Source organism: Odocoileus virginianus, chromosome 3, assembly GCF_023699985.2.
Source record: "Odocoileus virginianus isolate 20LAN1187 ecotype Illinois chromosome 3, Ovbor_1.2, whole genome shotgun sequence".
Lineage (NCBI taxonomy): Eukaryota > Metazoa > Chordata > Mammalia > Artiodactyla > Cervidae > Odocoileus > Odocoileus virginianus.
Window position 1 is genome coordinate 34,174,830 of NC_069676.1, and position 23,547 is coordinate 34,198,376.

A 23,547-nucleotide genomic window follows, 5' to 3' on the forward strand; every position below is an offset into this window, starting at 1 on the left:
TTTATTTATTTTTTTTTGACTTGACAGGGCTCGGCAATGCTGTCCGAGATTCCCCCCTCCCCTCGCAAGAGCAAATGCGGGGGTGGGGAAGGCACAGGCTGGGCTTCTGCGGGTGTCGCCCCCGCGGGGACCTCCGCCGAACGCGCCGCGGGCGGGCAATACTGGTGGAAGGAAGCGGCGCTGACCAGTCGCTCCGAGGCTCCACCTGCGGCCACAGCGCGTAGTTTCTCCCTCTCTCCGCCTCGCTCGCTCGGGTTCACACACAGAGACCGCAGCCCTCCTTCGGGTCGGAGAAGACGCCAGCCAAAGTAGGCGGGGTTGCAGGAGGAGAGTCCGCTTTGCGCAATCCAGTCCGGGACTTGGCTCCGCCCTGGAGCGGCGGCCTCTCCGGTGACAGAGGAGTAGTGAGCGGCACGGGGTGAGGCTGCAGCCAACTCTGCTCCCCGCGCACTCGGCTGCCCAGGCGCTCCGGACGCAGCAGCAGCGCTTCTCCGCGGGGCCGACCGCCCGCGATGCCCGCTTAGGAGCGGCGGTAGCGGCCAGCACCGCCACACCCGCGGCGTAGCGCTCCCGGTCGTGGAGCGGGGCTAGAGCGCGCACCCCTGCCCCAGCCCCCACCCCGCCCCCCACCCTGAAATGACTTGTTAATCGGCGCAAACACCACCGAAGGGACTCGCCGGAGTGGAATCCAAGTGGAATTTGGATTTGGAGAAGAGTTTCTTGAACATTTCCTCCTTTCTTGTTGGTTTTCTTCTTTCTTTTTTCATCTCCCCTTCTCCGCCTGTCATTGGAAATGAATACGGCGCGTTTGCATCCCAGAAAGTAGTCGCTGCGACTATACCCCTACGGAGACAAGCACCCATGTAGGAATGACAAAGGCTTGCGAAGCAGAGAGCGCAGCTCGCGGCCCGGAGAGATCCCCTCGATAATGGATTACTAAATGGGATACACGCTGTACCAGTCCGCTCCGAGCCCCGGCCGCCTGCCCGTCGATGCACCGAAAAGGTACGGCTGGGGCGCCCTGGTGCGCCCCACCTCCCGGGCGGTTCCGCTCCCTCCTGCGGGTCCCGGGGCCGCGGTCCGCACACCCTGTCTCGGCTTTGTGGTGCTTGCGTTTTATTTTGTCTTGCGTCTGTCTTCCGAGCGTTGCCCGGCCCTGGGGGAGCAGTCGCGAGCCCTGTCCGCCGCTCCTCTCCGCCCTGCGCCCCAGAGACCTCGGGGCTCCGCGTTGTGAGCTTCCCCACTCGCGTCGCGCACACGCCAGGCGCCGCCCGGGACCCCAGCCGCGCGGATAGCTCCTTGGCCCTGGGAGGTGTGTGCAGTACCCCTGGGTGCTCGTCCTCACTTTCGGGCCAGCAGGCAGCAGAGAGGCCAAGAAAGGGTGAGATTCTCCGAAGCGCCGGGTCCTGGTGCGAAGGCAGGGGGAAGGGGTTCTACCCTCGAGGGCTGGAGGAGGTTCGGTCCAAGAGCGCTGTTTTCGCTCGACACTAGGTTTGGGTTCGAGGTGGGAGGAGGGGTTCCACAGACGCGGGGAGATTGGGGGGTGGGGGAAGCAAAGGGAGTCTTTTGTTGTCGGCGCGGGGTCTGGGCTGGGTTCAGTGGAGTGCGGGAAACTTGTAATGGGCCTGGAACCCGCGCACCCTGCCTCTTGGTGACATCCCGGCTCCCGCGGCCGCTGGGCACCAGAGGTTCCGGGCTTTGTTCGCTCGAATGAGTGGCCTCCTCCCGGTGTGGCGCGGCTTCCCCGCCCTGGGTCCTATTCCCCGCCGCAGCTCCCTCCTGGGCGACGAAGACAGCATCTGTGGCGTCTGCGTCCCCCTCGGGCACCGAGCCCCGTGCCGGGGGCTGGCGCCCGCTGCGCCCTCTTCCAAACACTACGTGGTCCCTCTTTGGAAAGGAGGTGTCCCCAGAGGGGGAAGGGTGGGAAGACCTGGCTAGAAATGGCTCAGTACTTGCTAACCAGACGAGACCTCTGCAGGGGCCCGGGGTTCTCGATTGTCCGGACTACTTGCTGCGTCTAGAGCGCTGCCTCGCTGGCAGTGGGGCGCTCCGCTGCCAACCCAGCCCGACAGCGCCCACCCAGTCTGCATGACCCCGCTGAGATGGGACGTGTCTTTCCCCCCTCCCCCAGATGCCCTGCTTTTTTTCCCTCGGCTTCCCACCGTATTACACGGTGCATGGCAGGATCCCGTAGTCCGTTCCCTCCTTCCACGACCGGAACGGTAGAGGGGGAGCCAGGGAGCAGTCCTAGACTTGTGGGTATCGGGAAAGGAAACAGGATTCCGCTGTTTTTCCCGCTCCCTCGCCGCCACCACCCCTCCGCCCAGCGTCTCCTCCTCTTTTTTTATTTTTTTATTTTTCCTGCACGGGGTCACTCGACCAGGCACTTCTGGAAAGTTTCTCTGAAGGCCAGAGATGGGGGGGGGGGGGGGGGGCACGTGAAGCCCGCGGGAAAACGAACCCCCAGGAAGGTGGACAGACCGCCCAGGTTAATGACTAGGAGGCAGGAGCCAGGAGCCAGCCCCTCGGAGAGTGACACCCAGACCGATGGTCAGCTTGGTTGGGGTCGCGGTGCGGCACTTGCTGGACTGGTCTCTCAAGCAGTCGAACAAGGGGTGGGCGTGGGGAGGGGCGAGAAGGGGAAGTTTCCCAGCAGGACTCGGAAGCTGGGTCCAGCCACTGTGGACAGAGGCTGGCGCGCGGGTGCGTGTGGACACCGGGCGGGGATCGCTGGCTCCAAGCGCAGCATCTCCAGGGTCCTGCACCCCGCTCGCCGTTTTCCAGCCGGCGGGTGTTCAGCGAGGAGCAGAGCCGGGAGTCAGGTGTGCGTGGAGCCACGGAGGCCCCCGCTGTTTTCGGAGCCGGGGCAAGCACTGCCGAGGGGCCTCCCCCTGCCTGTATTGCAAGGAGCAGCCCCTCCGGCCAGTCCGCGTCGGTCCTTGGGAGAAGAGAGGTTTAGTGAATGTGGTTACCAGAGACGATCACGGTGGGATCTTGGGATCGCGCTCTGCTTGGACTGGATGAAATCAAGTAGCAGCTGAGTGTGATCCATGAAAGGTTGCAAACACAGGCGTGTGAACACACACACGTAATACAGACACAGACTCTCTCACATGTACGCCCAACTTTCTTTGCCTCCAATCTGAAAAGACATTTAACCCAGTGGCAGTGTCCTGCCAGCAGGTCTCAGGAAAGCTATTTAATGCCCCCCAGCGCTGACTCTTAAGTCTTTCCGGGTAGGAAGGTCGAGTGCTTTTGCCTTGCGTTTCTCTAATCCTGATAATTGTCTGGTCTTCTTTCAACATACCTCTTGGGCATTAAGTCCACAGACTGCCACTCTGATGACAGTGAGACGATTGTTGGTTCCAGATAATATGAATCTTTATTAAGATATTTTTTCCCCCAAAGTAAACGTGCTGGTACATATTTCTGAATGGAACATCTGATTTTTTCACACCCTTTCCAAATGACTACAGAGGTCAAGATTGCAAGTATTTTGTATGGTTTTTTAATACCCTGTTTAGTCTGCATGGAGCAGTTTTTATAGTAAGCTTTGATTAAACTACTCCAGGCATCAAAGTTAATTATTAACCTAACCTTAAATACAGTGGCAACATTATGTGTCTCCACCTATTAACCTAAACTATCTGTTAAAAAATAATTGCACTATTTGAATTTGGCTTACCCATGCTTGCTTATATGGTAACTTTTATTTGACTCTTGAGTAACCACTACTCTCTATTATTATTTTGGTTTTAGGACCTTCTTAAATGAGGTGCTTTGCAAGTCAATCTGAAAGCAGAAATGAATAACCATCAGATTTAAACCTTTTCTGTGTTAGGCATCCTAGTTCATTTTTCTTATTTACACTGTTTGATGGCAATCTTCCCTAAGTGTTCTGTTTTGCAGTTATTACCCTTTAGAGATGGGCCACCCTCTCATAATGCATTTAATGTTCAACAGACACCTAAGATCATTATCTCAGGGGCTACCTGCAGAGTATACTGATTGGATAAAACCATCTAAGTTTAAATAAGTTAAAGTTTCATAAGAACCAGTTTAGAAACTCAAGAAAATGTTGAATGAGTAAAGGAAAGAAACAGTCCCAAATGGGTCACATGTCTTCTCTTGAAGGAGACCTGGGCACGTTTTTTTCCCTGCAGTGAAAAAGAAAAAAAAAAATCTGTGCCTTTAAGTAAGTGGTTATAATAAAGTGGCAGTAAGTGCAACTCTTTATTTACACACACAGACACACACACACACACAAACATACACCCCTCAAGTTCTTTCAAAGTCTAGTGACTGCTTTTCCCATCATTAAAAAAATATAGCATTTGCATTTCGAGGAGGTGGATAACATCGCCAGCCAAGTGTGTTGAATCAGAAGGATGGCAAGAATTAGGAAGACTGTTATCATCATTGAATACAAATAAGACACCCAAATTAAGAACTTGTATTAAATTCGGAATAAATCTTCCTGCTTTTAAAGGCAAATGGGTAGTTGCATTCCTTTATGAAATTGAAGGAAAAATACTGTTTTGGACAAGGAGGTAAGTCAGATACTTAAGGTTGTGTACACAGTGCTTCAGCTTTCTTCTGAGCAGGACAAAAGAGTAATGATGGGAGAAAAAGTTTTTTTTAGAACTAGATTGCCAAGAGCTAATATATTCTCCCATCATATTTGTTTGCAGAAAGGAATCACAGAACAAGCCAAACTAATTGCAAATGCTTTAATTAGGCATCTGCCATTTGCAGCAGTAGAAAGTCTAGGAAAGTCTGCACGAATCCCTGCACTGCCTCCCGCCCTCCACACACACTTTAAGTTCATCGCCCTCCTCCCAGAGTGTTCCTGGGTATTCACATCTCCAGGGGAAGCCTGGAAGCATCCTGTTGGGACCTCCCAGTGTCCCCCACTCTCTTGGGGTGCCCTGGAGCCAAGTTGTCTCTGAGAGATTTCTATTCCAGAGTGAAGGCTTTTCTCCTCTGCCTTAAAATGTGCTGCAGGAGCAACTGAGCTATTTCTCTACTGGCAACCACACAGCTGCCTCTTGGGGATATGGGAAGGTAGGGAAGGCAGGGAGGCATTTAATCCCTTTGAAATGGGTGAGTAAGATGTCATACCACACAAACCTCAAGGGGGGGCGGGAGTTGAGGATACTTCTTAGCCTGAGACTATTACAGTATAGTTTATACACAAGGGTAGGGTATCTTGCCTTGCAAAGCAGATGAGTGCTTGCAAAACCTTTTTATTAGAGTAATTCTAATTACACTAATGGAGAATGTCATATACAACTATCAATACTCTGATCTTTCCCAAATAACCCCTTCAGCACAGATCTTTCTCCTCCACATATGCCTTTCTTATCATCTTCTCCATCTTGGTAAATGGCAGTTCTAGCCTCTGAGTTGCTTAGGCCAAAAAACTCAAGAGCTATCCTTGACTGTCCTCTCTCTGATGTCTTCACCTGTTCTCACCACCATGTTGTTGGCCCCACCTGCAGAGAGCATGCAGACCCCTTCCAGGTCTTCTATCTCAGCGGCCCTCGCACTGGCCAAACCCCTGTCTCCACCTACCTGCCAGGGGATCTGCCGGGCTAGCCTCCCAGCTAGTCTCCCACCTTTGCTCTGTGTCTCCTACAGTCTTTTCTCAACACAGCAGCCAAAGTGATATAAATTTTTTAAAGCAAAATCTCATCAGGTTATGTGTTTTCAGATGCTTTCCCATCTTATTCCATCAAAGCCAGAGTCCATCCTATGGTCTTTGTGGACCCACATGACCTGCACTGGGGCCGCCGCCTTTCTGACCTCCACTCTTCCTTGGGGTCACTTGAGCATGCCCCCTCCCAATCCGGCCCTTTGCAGGCTCTTGCCCTTTTAAGGCTTGGGGCATGCCCTTGCCCAGAGAGCTGTAGAATTTGCTTCTCCTGTCCCCCTGCAGGTTCTCTGCTCACATGTCGCTGTCTCAGTGAAGCCTTTCCTGATCATCTTTCTTTACCATTTTCCCCCCAACACTCCCTGTCCCGGTGGACAGCCTCAGGGTTTTTTTGTTTTTTCCTCAGGACTTTTCACATCTTGACAGACTGTCGGTTGTCCCCATTTATTTTCTGTCTTCCGCTAGAACATAACGCCACGAGGGTAGACATTCTCATGTCTCACTGCTGTCTCCAGCACCTACACCTGTGCCTGTCACATCACAGGCCTTTCATAACAAGTACTTGTTGAATGAATGAAGAGGGAATCGTTTTGTGAACAGCCAATCTTGGTCTCTTTCGCCTGCTCCTGTTTCTGTGTGGCCATCACATGAGACATCTGTCTGCCTTGATGAATGAATGTGTGTCTGTGTCTGTGTGTGCGCGTGTAAAACACTGTCTTCCATGGACACAGGTGATGTGTCTCATACACCATCAGTGGAGCATCCCGTCGCGGTTGTTTTCCCAGTCTTGGTGATGGATTGGAGCCTGCCCGTTCCCACACTCGGGCCCATCAGTCCCCGTTCTGCAGTCAGAGAGCACATCTGTGGGACACCTGGTTGACGCTGGGGGTACTGTGAGTTAGGTAGAATCAACCTTCCCAAAAAATGGAGCTAAGAAGACAGCCAGCACTTATGGGGCTTGAGCTTTTGACCTTGGACTCATTTGTTCTGCATTCTAACCGCTGGCCACAGAAGCTTCTTGCCTTTTAGGAGTTTGCTCAGAGTCGTTTTTAAAATTCAACTTTCCACCAGGAGGAATAAGCATGCCCATTAACTCACATTTCTTCCTGGTCCCAGTGCAGTGATGACTATTGTTGAAGATCCTGTGCTTAAAGTCAGATGACCTCAGTTCCAGACTCATTACCACGGACAAGCCCCTTAACTCTTCTGAAGGTCAATATTTTAAATAAAAACTGTAAAGAGTAAAAATGTATGCTTTCTATCTAGTAGAAGTACAGAGAGAATAATACAGAATCATGAATGTGATTGTATTTGGTAAAATATAAAATGCACTGTGGTTTGACAGGTTTGACAAGTTTGACGCTAACTCCCTTCTCATCTCCAGAGACCCCAGACCTAGCAGAGACCCTGCTTCATTGTCTTTTATAGAACAAAAGAAAGATTATACCCTGTGGATATCATTTTAATGTTAACCACATGATGAAATAAATAAGGTCCTCAGGCTCACTGAAAACAATCTAGGTAGTGTATGGATGGCAAATTTATGAATCAGATGCCAACTGTTTCAACTAGTGATTGTTTTCAATGTAATCATTAAATTAGGCAAGATCATAGGAGTGTCACTCTGCCAGGCATTATTTTTTTTTTAAAGTAAGGGCATTTTTTTTTGCTCAGGTAAGTTTCAAATGGTTCACATCAGTGAAAGCATTGGGCCCTCCCTGGTGGTTCAATGGTTAAGATTCCTTGGTGCCAGTGTGGGGGGTGGGGTGGAGTGAGGCATGGGTTCCATCCCTGATCAGGGTGCTAAGATGCCACAGGCTGTGAGGCACCACCAAAAGATAAACAAACAAAATTACAGACAAAATAAAATGAAAGCATTAATGTAGAACAGACACTCCAGGGTAAAGTTTTGATCTCTGCTATATACTACTATCTTCCCCATCAAATGCAGGGCAAATTCATTAGGTTTTGTGGCATATAGTTTCTAAAAATGTGGAAGGACTGTAGACAGCTTGGGAGGTGATGCAGAGGTCACAGTCTTAGGCAGACACAACACAGATTTGCATCCCCCCCCCCTTTTTTTTGCCATTTACAAATAGCCGTGACTTTGAGGAAGTTACATCTCTGTCTCAGTTTCCATTTGTCACTGCTGGTGGTATTACAGTTGTTGAGGAGAGGAAATACGACAGCATCTGTAAGATTCATGGCACAATGCCTGACACACTACACACACTCATTAAATATGAGGTGTTATTTTTATTTGGGTGACAGTTGTCGTGGAGAGTGCCCTGGTGGGGAGAGGACCAAAGGAAATGGCCTTTCACGTCTGCAACATGAAGAGAGGATGCAAAGGAAATGACCTTTTGACTGGAAAGGAATATTCACACCATAAGCTGGCCACGATGTCAGGGGTTCTAAGCAGAGGAGTGTGTGAAAGGGTCACTTGCGTGAGAACAGGAGCTGGGATCCTTTTCCTAGCTTTGGAAGTGGAAACATCACACCCAAAACAGGGAAGAAGAAAACACTATACAAGTAAAACAACAGCAAACAGCTAAGGATTGTATATCAACTAAGTACCCAAAGGACAGTTGTTTTTAAAAAATTATAGCTTTCACTTACTAACACTGTGAAAGTAAAATACACAGCCTGTATCCAATAAGGAATCTGAGAGCACCCACATTTAGAATCTGAGAGCTGCCCGTAATGACCACTCAGGGATGAGCTGAATTGACCCCAAGGACCACATACGTGTCACAGAGGAGATGCTTGGCTGTCAGTCAGCTCCTCCAGGAAGCTATGGCGGGATCTGCATGAGTTTCTTCATGGTGGACATATACTTGCCAGATTCCTCTTCCATGGCCAAACCTGACATAGTGACAGTTTGGGAGAGACTGAATCTCCATGCAGAAGCAAACCACTACTTTCCCACGAGGTGGCGCAGTGGTAAAGAATCCACCTGCCAATGCAAGAGACGCAGGTTTGATCCCTGGGTCCAGAAGATCCCCTGGAGAAGGAAATGGCAACCCACCCCAGTATTCTTGCCTGGGAAATCCCATGGACAGAGGAGCCTGGCAGGCTATAGTCTACGGGGTCGCAAAGAGTTGGACACAACTTAGCGACTGTGCATACCTTCCCCACCAAATGCAGGAAATAGTCAGCTGACCCCGGTGGAGACAGTGATTACTCAAACTGCTGATACGCTGATACACAACCTTAAATTTGATTCAAACGATAGCCATAGATGTCCTTCTCAGTGAGAAGACTCTGACTCTTCAAGAGCATAGCAAAAGGGGCAGTAAATTGTTATTATCACTCCAGTTCCCTGAAGGAGTAAGAATCCCTCCACAGCTTAGAATTACAGTTATTTTCATCTAGGACAAAATTTTTCTCTTAAATTTTGTAAGTGGAAAGAGGATGTACAGAGAGCAGAATAAATCAGCAATCCACAGGCCCCAAAGACTGAAGGACCAGCTCCCACGGAGCAGCCTGTGTGATGGCTGGTGCTTTGAAAGTATTGTTAGTAATAGATGTTTCCACATACAGCCTTCAGACCCAAAGCTTTCATTTAGTATGACTCAGCACTTTCTAGTGGTTTCCAACTAACCTATAATTGCCATCTGCAGAAACTTTAATTCAAAGAACCCAAGCCAATTTGAAAACCTTAGCTGATGAATTTCTGAAATTGATGTTATCTCTCTCTCTCTCTTATCCCTTCTGCCCTCACACGTGTTTAAGACCAAGCCTTTGGCCATCGTTTGATTTGAAGCATTTATAGAAGGGAACAGCATCTGGCATCGAAACACAATGAAAACACACCACTGGAAAATAAGCTTTTGAGGGACTGGGAAATAAAGAATCTGTTAATTATGGTTTCATGTTATATGAGAGTTTTAAACAAGCTGTCTGTGGATCCATTCTTTTTTCCTTTTTCCTATTCCTGAGTCTTTTTTTCAGGAGCATATTCAATCTTTTCATTAATATTGCAGCGATTCCAGTGCTCCCCCGACTCCTGCCCCCCAGACTTACTGCCCTTCAATGAGGAAACTAAGAGAATACTGATGGAGCTGGTGAATAGAAAGGTTCCTTTCCTGAAAATGGAATGCTTTATGAAAAAAATTGCACTCTGTAAAAGACACTCACAACAGTCCAGCGACTGTCTCTCCTTTTTACCCCAAGAGCCACTTGACTTCATTCACGTATTTTGGTGTATGAATGCATTTGTTCTTAGGCCTCAGAAACCCAGGTGGAAAACCAGCCTATAAAAGCCTTGCATTATTCTAAAAACGTGAGCTCTGAGTTACTTTAAGAACATTCTCTGTAGAGTGAGCACTAAATAGAAAACAAACTGTTTACAGCATTCTAAACTGGAGTCTCTGTAGCAGGATGGCAGTTGGGTGGATTTTTATAAATACTCGTTAATGGTTTCCAAGATGGATTCTGTGCTAATTCTTCTCACATCATGAATGATGGCCCTAGCTAGGCACTGTTGCTGAGATCTTCATCTATTAATCATGGAGGCTGCTTTCTTATTCGGTTGCCATAGTTTCAGGGCCTCAGATAGTGTTGGGGTGTCTTGGGAAAGGTTTGAGAAAGACTAGGCTTGCGAGCCTCGCAGTGATTTTGGCAGCCATGGTCTTCTGAAAGCACTGAAAACAACTTCTCGTATAATTCAGCATTGGATTAAAAGAGGCAACTTCTGAGAGTGTCTCTCTGGACCTTGTTATGCGCGCATCCAGCTGATATTTACTCCAGGATCTGCCTTTCACTCAGTCTTGCTGGTAGAAAATTATGGTCCAGGGGCTGGTGTCACTTTCATCCTTGGACAAGCCATAGCGTGTGGACCCTTCGTTAGGCTGCTCCTGCCCATGGAGGTAAATGAGGCCAGTCCTGACTTGACTCACATTTCAGTCTCATAATTGGGTTTTGGCTCTGCAGATGGCTAACTAAATAAAGTGACCGCAGGAGTGTTATATGTTGTGCTTTAGTATGGCATGGAAACACTTGGTGCTTTCCTTCAGGTTTCACCTTAATTTTTCCAGGTTCGACATACATTACTGAAGGGCTAGGGACCATTTGACTGTGTTTCGCAACACTGGCCCAGAGGTCTACTGCTTTGCCAGTTCTTGAGTGTATGAGCGACTTTTTTTCTTCCTGTAATTATAATATCTTACTATGTCAGGGTGATGAGGAAAAGCTCTCCAGTTGTGGACATAGTGTGTGAGTGACCCAGTCAAAAGAAGATGTGGAGGAGTAAATTGCTACAAGAGGGAGATAACACTCCACAATTTATGAGCTTCTTGTGCAATGGAGAACACAGCTTTCCTTTGTTAGATAAATCTGGCCTCCTATGACAGATACAGGTACATGTCTTCACATTTTAGTTCGCATATTCCAAGTGGACTTTCAAGGACTCCTACCCGCCTAAGCCCAGCCACTTAATTCCTTTGAAGATTAAAACATAAAACTATCTTACACTTGAAGCACACAGCACTGGATTCAGGACATGCAACACAGCATATGAAAATCCAGGTGAGTTCAGAAGAAGAAAACCTTGAATTCATTACAAATGGGCTTAATCTAGAAAATTAGTCATTTTTTTTTAAACTAGGAAATGACAGGGCAAGCTTCAAAGCAGCCGTTTTAAATTTCCACAGGTCCGGCCTGCCAAAAATTTTACTTAGGATCAACAAGCATTTGTAATGCCCGTGCCTATTAAATTGACCCCTCCCTTACTCAGCCACACTCAATGATTGATTTTAGAGGCCAATAATTTGAAGTAAATGAAAAGGATAACTAACATGGCCTTAATTGCTACTGGCTTCACCAGGCTTCTGAGCACCAGAATTCCTTGTGGAGAAACACTTTTAAGTGTCACAGCAGTTTTTGATCATGTGGTCTGGCTTACCCATAGGCCACAATTATCCCCCAGCCCTTCCCCACCTCCCTCCAACATCTCTGGAGAAGCAAAGAAAACATGCATATGTAAATTCAGTGTTACGGACTCTTGATTATTTGGTAAGGGTCAGAAAATAGGTCCTGCTCCTTCTATGGTATTCTTACAAGGTAGTTGTTGTTGTTTTTTAAAAAGGCATAGAGTGGGAAGGACAAAGGGATTCATGTTTCAGATCAGAAGCTTTTTCTGCTCCAAGGAGAGTTTCTGGAAATTGACTTTGCAGTCCTCTGGACAATCCAAGATGTCATTACTCTTCAGTATCTGGTCAGACACAACATTGCACACCTGAAGAAAAGTCTGAAGAAAAGTCACAGGGCTTTTGTGAGGCTGTCAGTCAAATACAATGTAGACTTCAATTAACCTTAATTAATGATTTCTGATTACAGATTTTTTTTTTTTTTTTTTTTTTTTTTTGGTGCCTCCAAGGCATCAATACCTCAAAGGCTGCATTCTGTTGGAACATTTTCAGACAGCAGTGACTTGAACGTGCTCCCATTATCTTGCCATGCAGACTACATGAGGTTCTTACTTATTAGAAACATGATTCTGTATCATTTGCAGAATGGTCATGTAAAGAATGAAATATCACTTGGGGGAGAGTTCAAACTGATAAGTGGTGCAAAGTATTTTGAATCTTTAGAGGAACCATTTTTTATTTTAACTTAACAAATTTGTTGATATTTACTGGCACCTAGCTGGATTTGAGGCTATGCTTTACAAAAATAGAATGAGACTTTGAGTGGTGCCCCAGGTCTTTCAAATGAAAGCCATTGTATGCTGGTGGTGCTGAATCAAGTGGTGTTTCCTTTGTCTGCTGTAAAGAATCCTCTTGCTAGTGCAGGAGGCCTGGGTTTGATCCCTCGGTCGGGAAGATCCCCTGGAGAAGGAAATGGCAACCCACTTCAGTATTCTTGCCTGGAGAATTCCATGGACAGAGGAGCCTAGTGGGCTATAGTCCACCGGGTCACAAAGAGTCAGACACAACTTGGCAACTAAACAACAACAACGAAAGTACTCTTTCCTGAGTGCTGACCATAGTGATAGAAACACCATAAGCACTGGAGAAGCTGGCCTTACTTTTGGTTTATAGTACTTTTTCTTGTGTCATGAGTTTTAGAACAGATGTCAAGTAACTGAACTATAATGTTAACACACTATTTACATTCAGCTTTTAACCAGAGGGCCTAATGAAAGTTAGGTATAATATATTAATGCCAACTTATGAGTTAAGTTTCTGTGTGAATAATCACTTTGCAGCTTATCTGAAACTCTTAATAGCATATAACCTATCTGGTTGAGCATAATCTGTGCTTATGAATTATAAATGCCTAGCTTTTACAATTAAGCTTACGAATCTAGAAGCATCTTTAATGAGAAATTACCTAAATTAAATTGATTAATGTTATTTGCTGTATTGTGTTCTAGGGTAGTGATTACCTAAAATATAGGCAAGATGGTTGTCCCCCCTGCATGCAGTATGGTTTTACTTTTAACAGAAGTAAAGTCAACCCAGTGTCATGAGCCCATGTTTGCCGAGACAAGAGGATATGCTACTGGTATCATCTAGAAAGCAGAGTAGTTTCCTATGTAGTCAAGGGGAAGGCAACATCTTTTGGATACTTTTCTCTTTTAAAGGGATGTTCAGCCTACAGGGAAAAGTTTTCTATTAAAAAGGCAACTTTTATCTACAAGATGTTTCCGCTCATTTGTGATGAGGGGAAGTTCAACATGTTGAATATGCTGATTAATTAATCCTCCTGGGAGATCATGGAGGGTGGAGCTTTCGTTTTCATATTTTGTCCTGTCCAGAAACAAGACGTGTTAATACTACTCAAACACATCCGTTCCCAAGAATGAAAAGGACAACGTCACTGCCAGTACTGTTAGAAAACAGCCACTTCCAGTTCCCCAAGCAGATCCTACCCCACGCCAGGTGTGCCAGAGGAGGCTTTGAAATGTTGTGAATAGCTTGACATTATCACGTTGTTACTGAAATGCAAATTCTCCAGCACAACTTGCAAAGGTTTTCAACATAGGCAATGTCTATTCTTGCTTATTGTCAACGATACCCAGTATCTTCACTGGAGGGCTTATTCTAATAAAAGCAATCACAGTGCATTTTGCAGTTTTTTCATTATTTCTCACTGCCTATGTTTGAAGAGCTCGACACACCTTCCTGGAATGGTATCTTGTAGGAAGAAGACAGACTGACTTGAAACAGTGAGGTGCACACCCAGGACAGGTCTGCCCAGCAAGAATCTTGCTGCTCAGATTTAGAAGTCAGGCTTACCGATGATAATCAGCATCAACAGCATTTAACAGTGTTATTACTATTAATAAAGACCTCATTATATAGTCCTTATATTTTTCTAAGTATGTTTACAAACATTGCCTCGTTTAATATCATTACAGCCTAGGTTAGGCAGGGCGGGTATTATTATGCCCAATTTAAAGATGAGATAACTGAGGTTCAGAGAGGTCAAATCTTTGGCCTAACAGTATATGCCTCTGGGAAGGGAAGGGCTTGAGACAAGGTCTGAAGCCTTCTGAATCTGAGTTTTTTTTACGCTCCAGGACATTGTACAGTTTGCTGAATACTTTAAAAAGAATTTGGAAATAATTTAGTCTTCCAACGGAAGATGTTTTCACATTATGCCTACTATGCAGATTGACTCCTGCCACAGAAGAACCTTAGAAGTAGCTTTCCGAGGACTCCACCCAAGGGTTCAGGACGTAAACTCCTGCTTCTTGATGCATGTCATTGTCTTCAGCAGCTCTTAGGACCTTGAGTCTGTCATCCAAAAGGACATCATTTGAAAAATGGAGGATGTTGTTATTTAGGATTCTAGCCCTATTTGATAGTAGGAATAAAAACAAAGGTGGAAACTTTGACCCTTGTGTAGGATACACCTGGAGGGACAGAGGGCTCAACCAGATATTCCTGCAGGAATATCCTCCTGGGGCTTGCGACCTGTACCTGTGAAACAAACATGTTATTAGCGAGGAGTAAAGTAGACTGCATGGCTCAGCATAAATGGATTTTCCCTCCTACCAAGGTCATTTTACTCCTCTGGTCCACACTGCTGGGTGCAACGAAAGCATCAGGTCCATTTACTTCAGCAGATACATATTCAGCACCTATTCTAGGCAAGTTCTAGATACGACAGAGACACAGTGATGACCTAGTTCAGAATCTATTGATCAATTGCAGGCATAACCACTGAGGGCCTAGACAGCATATTAGAAAGCAGAGATAGCACTTTGCCAACAGAGGTCATATAGTCAAAACTATGGTTTTCCCAATAGTCATGTACAGATATGAGAGCTGGACCATAAAGATGGCTGAGCACCGAAGAATTGATGCTTTTGAACTGTGGACTTGATGAAGACTCTTGCGAGTCCCTTGGACAGCAAGATCAAACCAGTCAATCCTAAAGGAAATCAACCCTGAATATTCCGTGGAAGGACTGATGCTGAAACTGAAGCTCTAATACTCTGGCCACCTGATGCAAAGAGCCAGCTCACTGGAAAAGACTGTGATGCTGGGAAAGATTGAAGACAGAAGAAGGGGGTGACAGAGGATGAGGTGGTTGGATGGCATCACTGACTCAATGGACATGAGTTTGAGCAAACTCCGGGAGATACTGAAGGACAGGGGAGCCTGGCATGCTGCAGTCCATGAGGATGCAAACAGTCGGACATGGACACAGCGACTGAACAACAACAACACAGACGTCGGGCCCACATACTATCCAGGAAGGTAGATGTGCAAAAAAATTACTAGTGTCTGAGGGCTGACTGTTCTCCATGTCCAAAGCAGCATGGTAAGAATGCTGAGGACAGAAAGGAGTGCTCTGTCCAGTCTGGGAGGAAGCATTTGAGCTGCACCTAAGGAGTGGACAAGATTTTGGTACCTAGTTGGCAAGGGGCAGAGGAGCAGTGGGGCTAAGAGAGAGGCAGGAGCAAAGGCCAGAGACAGAGAAATCCAAGATTTGGCCCCAGAGCAGCAAGGGGAACTCCTGGTGACTGGTGATATGGCCTGGAAGCCCCACGGACAGAAAGAAGGATGGAGAACAGTCCATGGAGATCTCGGCCCTAGGACTCCAAACTGCGGGCGATTAAAGCTTTTCAGCCAAATGTTGATGTCATCAGACATGTGTTTTAGAAGTATAAATCTGCTCGTGCTATGAATGGAAAAAAGGAAATGGATTCTGGGTGCACTGGCAAAGTATAGCCTTCAGGACTTAGGGGCCAGTTGGACGTGTGGGGTAAGGGGGTGGAAGAGTGAAAAAAATGGTTCCGAGATGTCACATCTGGGGAGCTGAGTGGATGGTGGTGACATTGGCCAAGACAGGCCAGGTTTAGAGACAAAAATTGTTCATTTTTAATGGCGATCAGAAACCATATGTAAATGACACATAAGAAGCCAAACACCAAAGCCTGGGACTTAAGTTCTATTGTGCTCATACCCAGCTCTGTAAAATGAGTGCTAAAGGTTCTCAAATTAAGAGCACTTAAACTGTTGCATTTGGTCTGGCAGCTGGTACCACTTTCTCCAACATTAGGGAGGTTAATACCAGGAGCCGAGGTGGATAATAATGAGAATGACTGAAGCACCATCCAGCGCCATCTATAAAGACTGGCTACAAAGTGCAGGGCAAGCAAGAAGCTTGTGATTCACTCATGGAAGAATCAGGGCCTACATCGAGCCACCTGTTTCCTATTTTTTCCATTCTGAACAGTATGCAAGTCTTTGAATTCTGAAATTAACTGTACGTGTGTTCGCCCCTTCCTTCCCTCCCTCCTCCGCACCCCGCCGTGGGCAGATTTATATGAGTGTTTATCTCTTAAGTTGCCTTGTGCAACTGAAATGTTACACGTGACATAATTCACAAAACACAAATAACACCTAAATTGTGTTGTTTAATAAGATAGTGTTAGCATACAGCTAGGCCTTTTCTGCTGCATGGTGCTAAAATTGAACACTGCTTATGTAGCAGCAGAAAAAATGTGTTGAGTAATATTTTGTTTAGGAAGAAATCAACCTTCAACTCATAGGTGAACGACATATTACAGATTTCATATTATGGTTTCAACCTTTGGATAAGTACTGATACCATATAGTTGTCCACAGGAGTCGTCCAATGCCTTTAATGGTTGAAAATAACTAATATTTATGCTATAAAAAGGAACCCTAAAAAGATAGATATGCTGTCTTTACCCTTCACATTGCATTTTTATTTCAGAGGTTTCTAAATAAAACTTGTAAGAGAAGAGTTTTATTCTCTCATAAAGTTCTGTTATTTTAAAACGAGGTTGAATAACGGAAGTGAAACAAAACAGGACTAGAAACATCAAGCATCTTCAGGAAGGTTTAACAAATTAGTGAGTTTCTAGAAGGGAGAAAATATTTATGAAGTTATTTCCTTTGAAGGCTTCTTTTGAAGGCACATGCAAATTAAACATTAAGGAATGATATGATGATTTTTTGTTTTTCCCTGGGACGCCATATTTGAGCTGTTCACTGTGCGATGCCAAAAGACTGCGCCTGTGTAGGCTGACTTGTTTCTAACTTGTAGGCTGCCCTCTAGTGTTTCTTAATCTCAGCACAACCACTTTTGTTCAGATCCCAGGCAAGGTGAGAAAACAAACAAATCTTACCAGCTAGTTAGAAGCTAACCTAGCCGACCTAGACACTGTCTCCAGTGTTAAAAAATTTGATGCCTGGCTTGAAACGTGGCAAGCACATTTAAATATGCCCATCACCAAAGCTCCTGATAGCAACGAGGACAATATTGTGTGGAAAACACACACGCTGATGACTGGGTATGGAAGTCCAGCTCCATTACGAAGTTAATCATCGAACGAGAAGTTTTAGGACTACATTATCCAGTTGATTTCACTGATATTTTTCTTTTATGTCATGCAAAAGAGCAATATACGATAACATAAGCTCTGTCAAATAAGGCTGCAAGACCTTCTTTAACAATTTTAACTAAAATTACAAATGTCAAGGAAGAATTTTCAACCACCCCTGGGTGGGAGATGTTTGACCAGAGAGACTCACCTCGAAGTCTCTGGCATAATTAGCCCTCAGGGAAAGGTTCTGTAACTTCAGTACACTATCCTATTACAGACCTTCAAAGAGTACATTTCAGCACTTTATAGATTATCCTCTGAAGATATTAAGAAGAGAAGCACGCACTTACTTACAGCCTAAACCATGGCATTAAGTCCTTTCTGACAGTAGTGCCAGCTCTGCTTTTTCTCGGATGAAGAGTAAGCATACTCCACAGTCGGCACTAAGTGGAGAGTCAATTTCAGTCTCAGTGGCTATTTTTTGCATGTGTAGCCTTGGCATCCTCAGTGGGTTATGGAGGTAACATTACAACGTTGCGGGTGCATCGAGCTGATAGAAGCAGAGTGACAGACATGAATCTGATGGAAATGCTGACTGATGATAATGATGGTGATAATATCCCTAAAAGTTTGAGACTAAGATCAGGAAGAATAACTGAGATCCCATTACTGCTGGAAACACACAGAATAAAGCTGAGGGTTAAAAGTGCATTTAGGAGTCAACTTTTCTTCTAGAGGGATATCATGACGAAGGAGCTAAAAGTCTGAACACTGGAGTTTCCTGTTCTGTTGGCTGTGAGAACTTGGGAAAGTCACTTTGCCTCTCTGTGCCTTGTTTTCCTCATCTGTAAAATAGGAATACTAACAGTACCAACCTCATGAAGCGGTTCTGATGACTAAATCAGACTACATGTATCAGAAGAACGTCTGGTACATAATAAGCACTCAGTAAGAATTATCTGGGTCTTCCCCCGTGGCTCAGCGGTAAAGAATCTGCCTGCAATGCAGGAACTGCAGGAGATGTGGGTTGGATCCCTGGGTTGGGAAGATCCCCTGGAGGTGGGCATGGTGACCCACTCCAGTATTCTTGCCTGGAGAATCCCATGGACAGAGGAACCTGGTGAGCTACTGTCCATAGGGTCGCGAAGAGTTGGACACATCTAAAACAACTTAGCATGCAGAAAAATTATCTATTATAATTTGACACCAAATTCTCCCAATGAAATTGGTGGAATTCAGTGCTTCATGTCACTAGGAGGGCATTGTTGTTGACATTGTAAGTTAAAACTGAAAAGACAAGATGATGACAAGATGACAGCATCCAGATGAGTCTTTCTCTCTGCTTCTGTCACTGTATCTTTTTCTATGTACTTTTGTGCGTCAGGGTTGACTGAATAATCCTTCATTTCTTCACTTCATTTAGGAATTATTTTAGTGCGTACCTACAGTATGCATCCAGCTATATGATATATTAGTTCCTATGGGATGAGAAGTTAGGTGAATAGGTATTTCTCCCATTTTAATTGTTCTCTGTTGGGTCTGGTGTTCTGCAGGTAGCCTGTATTTATCAGGCTTATGCCACAAACCTTCCTGCACTCTGGGAACAGACTATGTAGGAACTCCAAGGGAAATACTGAGGGCTTTTCTTACTGAGGGAGTTTTCTGTGTTAGATTGTAGTTAGTGTTACGTTTGGAATCACAATATTTCACCGAGGGCCCAAAGGTCTCTGTTAATCTAACCTGACTCAAAAATCAATGTGTAAATACAAAAAGTTTATACTTTATACAACAGAACTTTAAGATTGTATATGCCATTAACTACCTACTCCAGTAAACTGAAAATGTCAAATTGATTCACTGGCTTTAAGTGGTTGTTTTTCACAAAACCCAAGAACTGAGCACTGAACCGCAGAGTAGATGGATTGAAAAGTGAATCCCCAATCCAACCCAGTCTTCACCCCTGCTCCCCTGAGGTCCAGCGAGAAGAGCGAAAGAAGGCTGGGTGGTTAAAGCATAAACACCAGGGCCACGCTGCTCAATTAGCTCTCAAGCAAACGCCAAGTTACTTCTGGCTTTATCCATTCAAAGTACTTACTCCAGTGGGCAAAGCCGAATTCACAGATACGGGAGTTGCCAGTCAGCAGTTAGGTCCTTCCTGAGACAGAGATGGAGGTGTTGGCCTCTCCCCTGGGGCAGAGCGGACTCGGTGTGTGGTATTCACCCAAACGCAGGACCATCTGACAGCTCTTTGGTGTTTTCCTGTGAAATGGACTTGGGCCCTGGCCAGATGCTAGTGGACAGATGTTCACAGCACACACGCGTCACCAGATAGGTGCTAATTGGCGCCCTCTAATGATCCGAATAAATAAGGCAGCAAAGGGCTGGATCTGCCGTGACCACCTCAGGGCCCACGCCCGCCTTTCCCGGCTTGTGGACAAGGCTTTGTTGGGAAACCCAGCTCTCTCCAGCCTCAGGGGTTTGGGGTTCCTGAACCCTGTGATATAAAACCTCCGCCTGGATATTCAGTGTCTGCTTTGTGTGTACGGAGGCCTGTATGTAGGTATTGAGAGTCGAAACCTTTCTAGAAAGTGGGCAGATCAGACTACCCAACCAAGTCTCTAAGTGTAGTTTAGACTACATCACTCACCAAGGCAAGTCTTAAGGGTGGTGAATTTTCTCCACAAATTTGGTTTCTGTGCAGTAGTTTTTCATAGTTGACAAAAATTATTACCTTCATGGGAATCCTCAAACAAAATGTGCACTCCACACCTCTGGTTTACCTGGTTAGCTGCAGCGTAATTTTGTTCAAATGTTTCGGATAAAATGGTTTTTAAAAAACTAAGTTAGTTGAAAGTGAGTATTTCAGGGTCAAACTGGTTTGACAATGCCTCATTCATAATTAGGTGGAGTTGTTCCTACTTGTACAGACTACAATTAACTGTCTTTGATTTCAACAGTTCAACTGTCTTTTAAGTGCCTGGGGCCCTTTTTGAATAGGAATTCTCCACTCTCTTCTCTCCATTTTGCAAGTTGGGAACAAACTAACTCCTGGTTTGTTAATAACAGAATGTTACCTATCTTGAGACTGACAATTAATTCTTTATATAAGGCAGGATGTGGTGGTGCAGTGGTAAAGAATCCACCTTCCAGTGCAGGAGATGCATTGGATCCCCTGAAGGAAATGGCAACCCACTCCAGCATTCTTGCCTGGGAAATCCCAGGGACAGAAGGGCCTGGTGGGCTACAGTCCATGGGGTCGCAAAGAGTTGGACATGACTGAGCACATCAAGGAGGAGGAGGCAGGATGTAGTTTTATAATAAGTGATTTAGAACATCTTTTTCTGATGTTACTGTTCATAGTTCGTTTTCCCTGGATTCAGATTGTATACCAATGAGTACTCAGAATAGAGACCCTCACTAACTCTTGAAACTCCGTAGCCCCTTCAACCACTCCCTACACATTAAAGCCTTCTTTCCCCCACGCCTTTCCAGAACTAGAGATCTAAGAAAGACTCATCCTTCACCCAGATCTTTCTAAAGCATGCCCTATACTAACCCTGCTAAAGAGGCTGGGCTATTCTACTAGTCCTTTCTGTAGATGTTTATTATATATATATATATATATATATATAGAGAGAGAGAGAGAGAGAGAGACTTGGTTGAGTGTGGGAAAATATTATTGTATTCATCCTGGTTGAAATTCTCTAGTTTTTCTCCTCTAACATCTTATCCTCCAGATTGCTCTGGACCAAAACTACACTCCCTTCCTTTCCATTCTTTAGAATAGCTCCTGCTCCCTTGAATGAAAGGCAACTCAACTAAAGCAGCTAGAATATGCCCAGCAACCGGTGCTGGGTCCTATTGAGCCCATTGTCTGCTCCCAGTACTGTGGAGTCAAATCTCATTTGATAGCACAGTGTGTTCTAGGAATTCCACTTCATCAGCACAACAGACCTTCTCTAATGCTTGCCTCTTTTCCCCATTTACCACTGTCACCGGCAGCGCCACGCAGCCCCGAGGCCGGCAATTATAATTCACTTCTCTCCGAGGCTCCGCTCAGCCTCATTGGCAGGGACCACGAGGCATCAGCTGCCATATTAAGCGGACGCTAATGACATCGAGTGTGATCAGCTACAGCAGTCGAAGTGATGGTGCATTTAAGATTTAATCCCTTTGAGGGACTGAACTTGGAGTTCAGAGGTGGTCTCCCTATAGTGGTTACCCGGAGGTTCATAAGAAATCTGGCTAAAATTACAGTTGGATTTTTAAGTGCTTAACGGTCAATGAGGTGGCTGGCTGTGTGTGTTTAAATTGAACATATTAAAAAAATAAGTCTTCCCAGTACAGTCACGAAAAATGAGCCTGATACACAGTTGCAGAATGTGTTATTTGAATGTACTGTACTTATTTATAATCTACAGTTTTCAAAGCAGTTTGCAAGCTCGTAATATTGTCCTCGTTTTCCCAATGGAGATGTGTCCTTTGGTACCTCACAAAGATTCTTGGGAAGAAGGGATGCTCTTGAGAGTCCACTCCCCCTGCATCCTCATCTGCCAGGAAGAGGCTCTCCTCCTGGAGACACGGTCTCCATCATTTCTTATTTATCCCTACATCCTATCCACATACAAATTCACCCTTTCAACTTTCTAGTGGATTTTGGCAAGGAATACACTGGATGAAAATGTTTTCATTTTTGTCACCTCTGGCAGCATATAGCACCACTTATGAAATAATTTTCTATTGAATGTGTAAAACTGCCCTTTTAATAACACTTGCGGGGGACTTCCCTGGTGGTGCAGTGGCTAAAGCTCCACACTCCCAACCCAGGGAGCCCAGGTTCGATCCCTCACCAGGGACCAGGGAACTAAATCCCACATGCCTGAACAAAGACTGAAGATCCCATGTGTCACAACTAAAACCTGGCACAGCCAAATAAATTTAAAAAATATTTTTTAAAAATAACACTTGCTGTAAGTAAGCGTGAGTATACACGATTATCTGCCACTGATAGAAAAGCCTCTGAGAGAGGATAGGAGCTGCACTTGAATGACAGGCGCAAATAAATGCCCCCCCCCCCCACCAATCAGTGCAGAGTGCTAAGTTGGTTCAGTCGTGTCCAACTCTTTGTGATCCTACGAACTGTAGCCCACCAGGCTCCCCTGTCCATGGGGAGTCTCTCGACAAGAATACTGGAGCAGGTTGCCATTTTCTTATCTAGGGGATCTTCCTGACCCAGGGATCGAACCCGGGTCTCTCATGTCTCCTGCATTGGCGGACGGGTTCTTTACCACTAGCGCCACCTGGGAAGCCCGGCCCCACCCAAAATGGAGACCAGCTCACCTTCTCACCTTCCAGCTCCTCAGGAGGTTACCTGACTTGCTCCAGGGCCCTAAGCAACTGAGCTGAGAAATGAGGAAGAACACCCTCCTCACAAGCCCAGCCTGGGAGAATTTCACTTCGTACCAAGTCAGTAATGGGTCCAGATAATGAAACAACAATTAGTGCAAGGCTGTCAACGGTCTTTTATATCCTCCATCTCATTTGACTCTCACAATACTCTGTGGCACCTGTCTTTGCCTTGGTTTGGAAAAAGAGAAGAAACCTTCTCCTCTTGAATAAAAAGACAGTCCGTGTAAAGTTAGATGTGCTTATTGTCTGGTCCAACTCTTGTGCTTTGCAATCTTCAGCTTGGCAAAGTGAAACATGTTGAAAAGGATGGTTGGCTACAGAATCCTTTTTTAAACAGAAATGTGAACATCAGAGGAAGCCTGGGGCCGGGACTACGGTTATTTGACACGTTCCGGGAAATTTTCAAGAGTAGGAACAAAGACCGTGGCTCACCTCGAGGTGCTGTCCAGGTTAATCATTAATTCTCTGACTGTTGTCAGTGACATGCAGTGGGTGGTGGTGGCCTGCCTACGTTTTTTGGTCATCATTTTTTTTTTAGGTTCATGTAGATAGATCACTGAGTCAGGCTCTACGGACAGAATCCTATGACGGACTCTAAGGAGAGTCCTTGTGGCGAACATCAGGCAGGTATTTTTAAAGCCCTACATGAGCTGTCAGAAAGTTGATGGCTCCT

The 23,547-nt window shown here is 45.6% G+C and overlaps 1 protein-coding gene across 3 annotated transcripts in view; it reads left to right on the top strand.

Moving 5' to 3' along the window:
* The first annotated feature begins 221 nt into the window (after window positions 1–221).
* Window positions 222–23,547, top strand: part of SEMA6A (semaphorin 6A) — a 129,473-nt gene continuing 106,147 nt past the window's right edge. The window contains exon 1 of one of the 3 annotated variants that reach the window (XM_020910302.2): window positions 222–1,005. The gene's annotated coding sequence lies outside the window, so the exon portion shown is untranslated. The remainder of the gene's footprint in view (window positions 1,006–23,547) is intronic. The other 2 variants (XM_020910306.2, XM_020910305.2) reach the window with 2 other exon arrangements.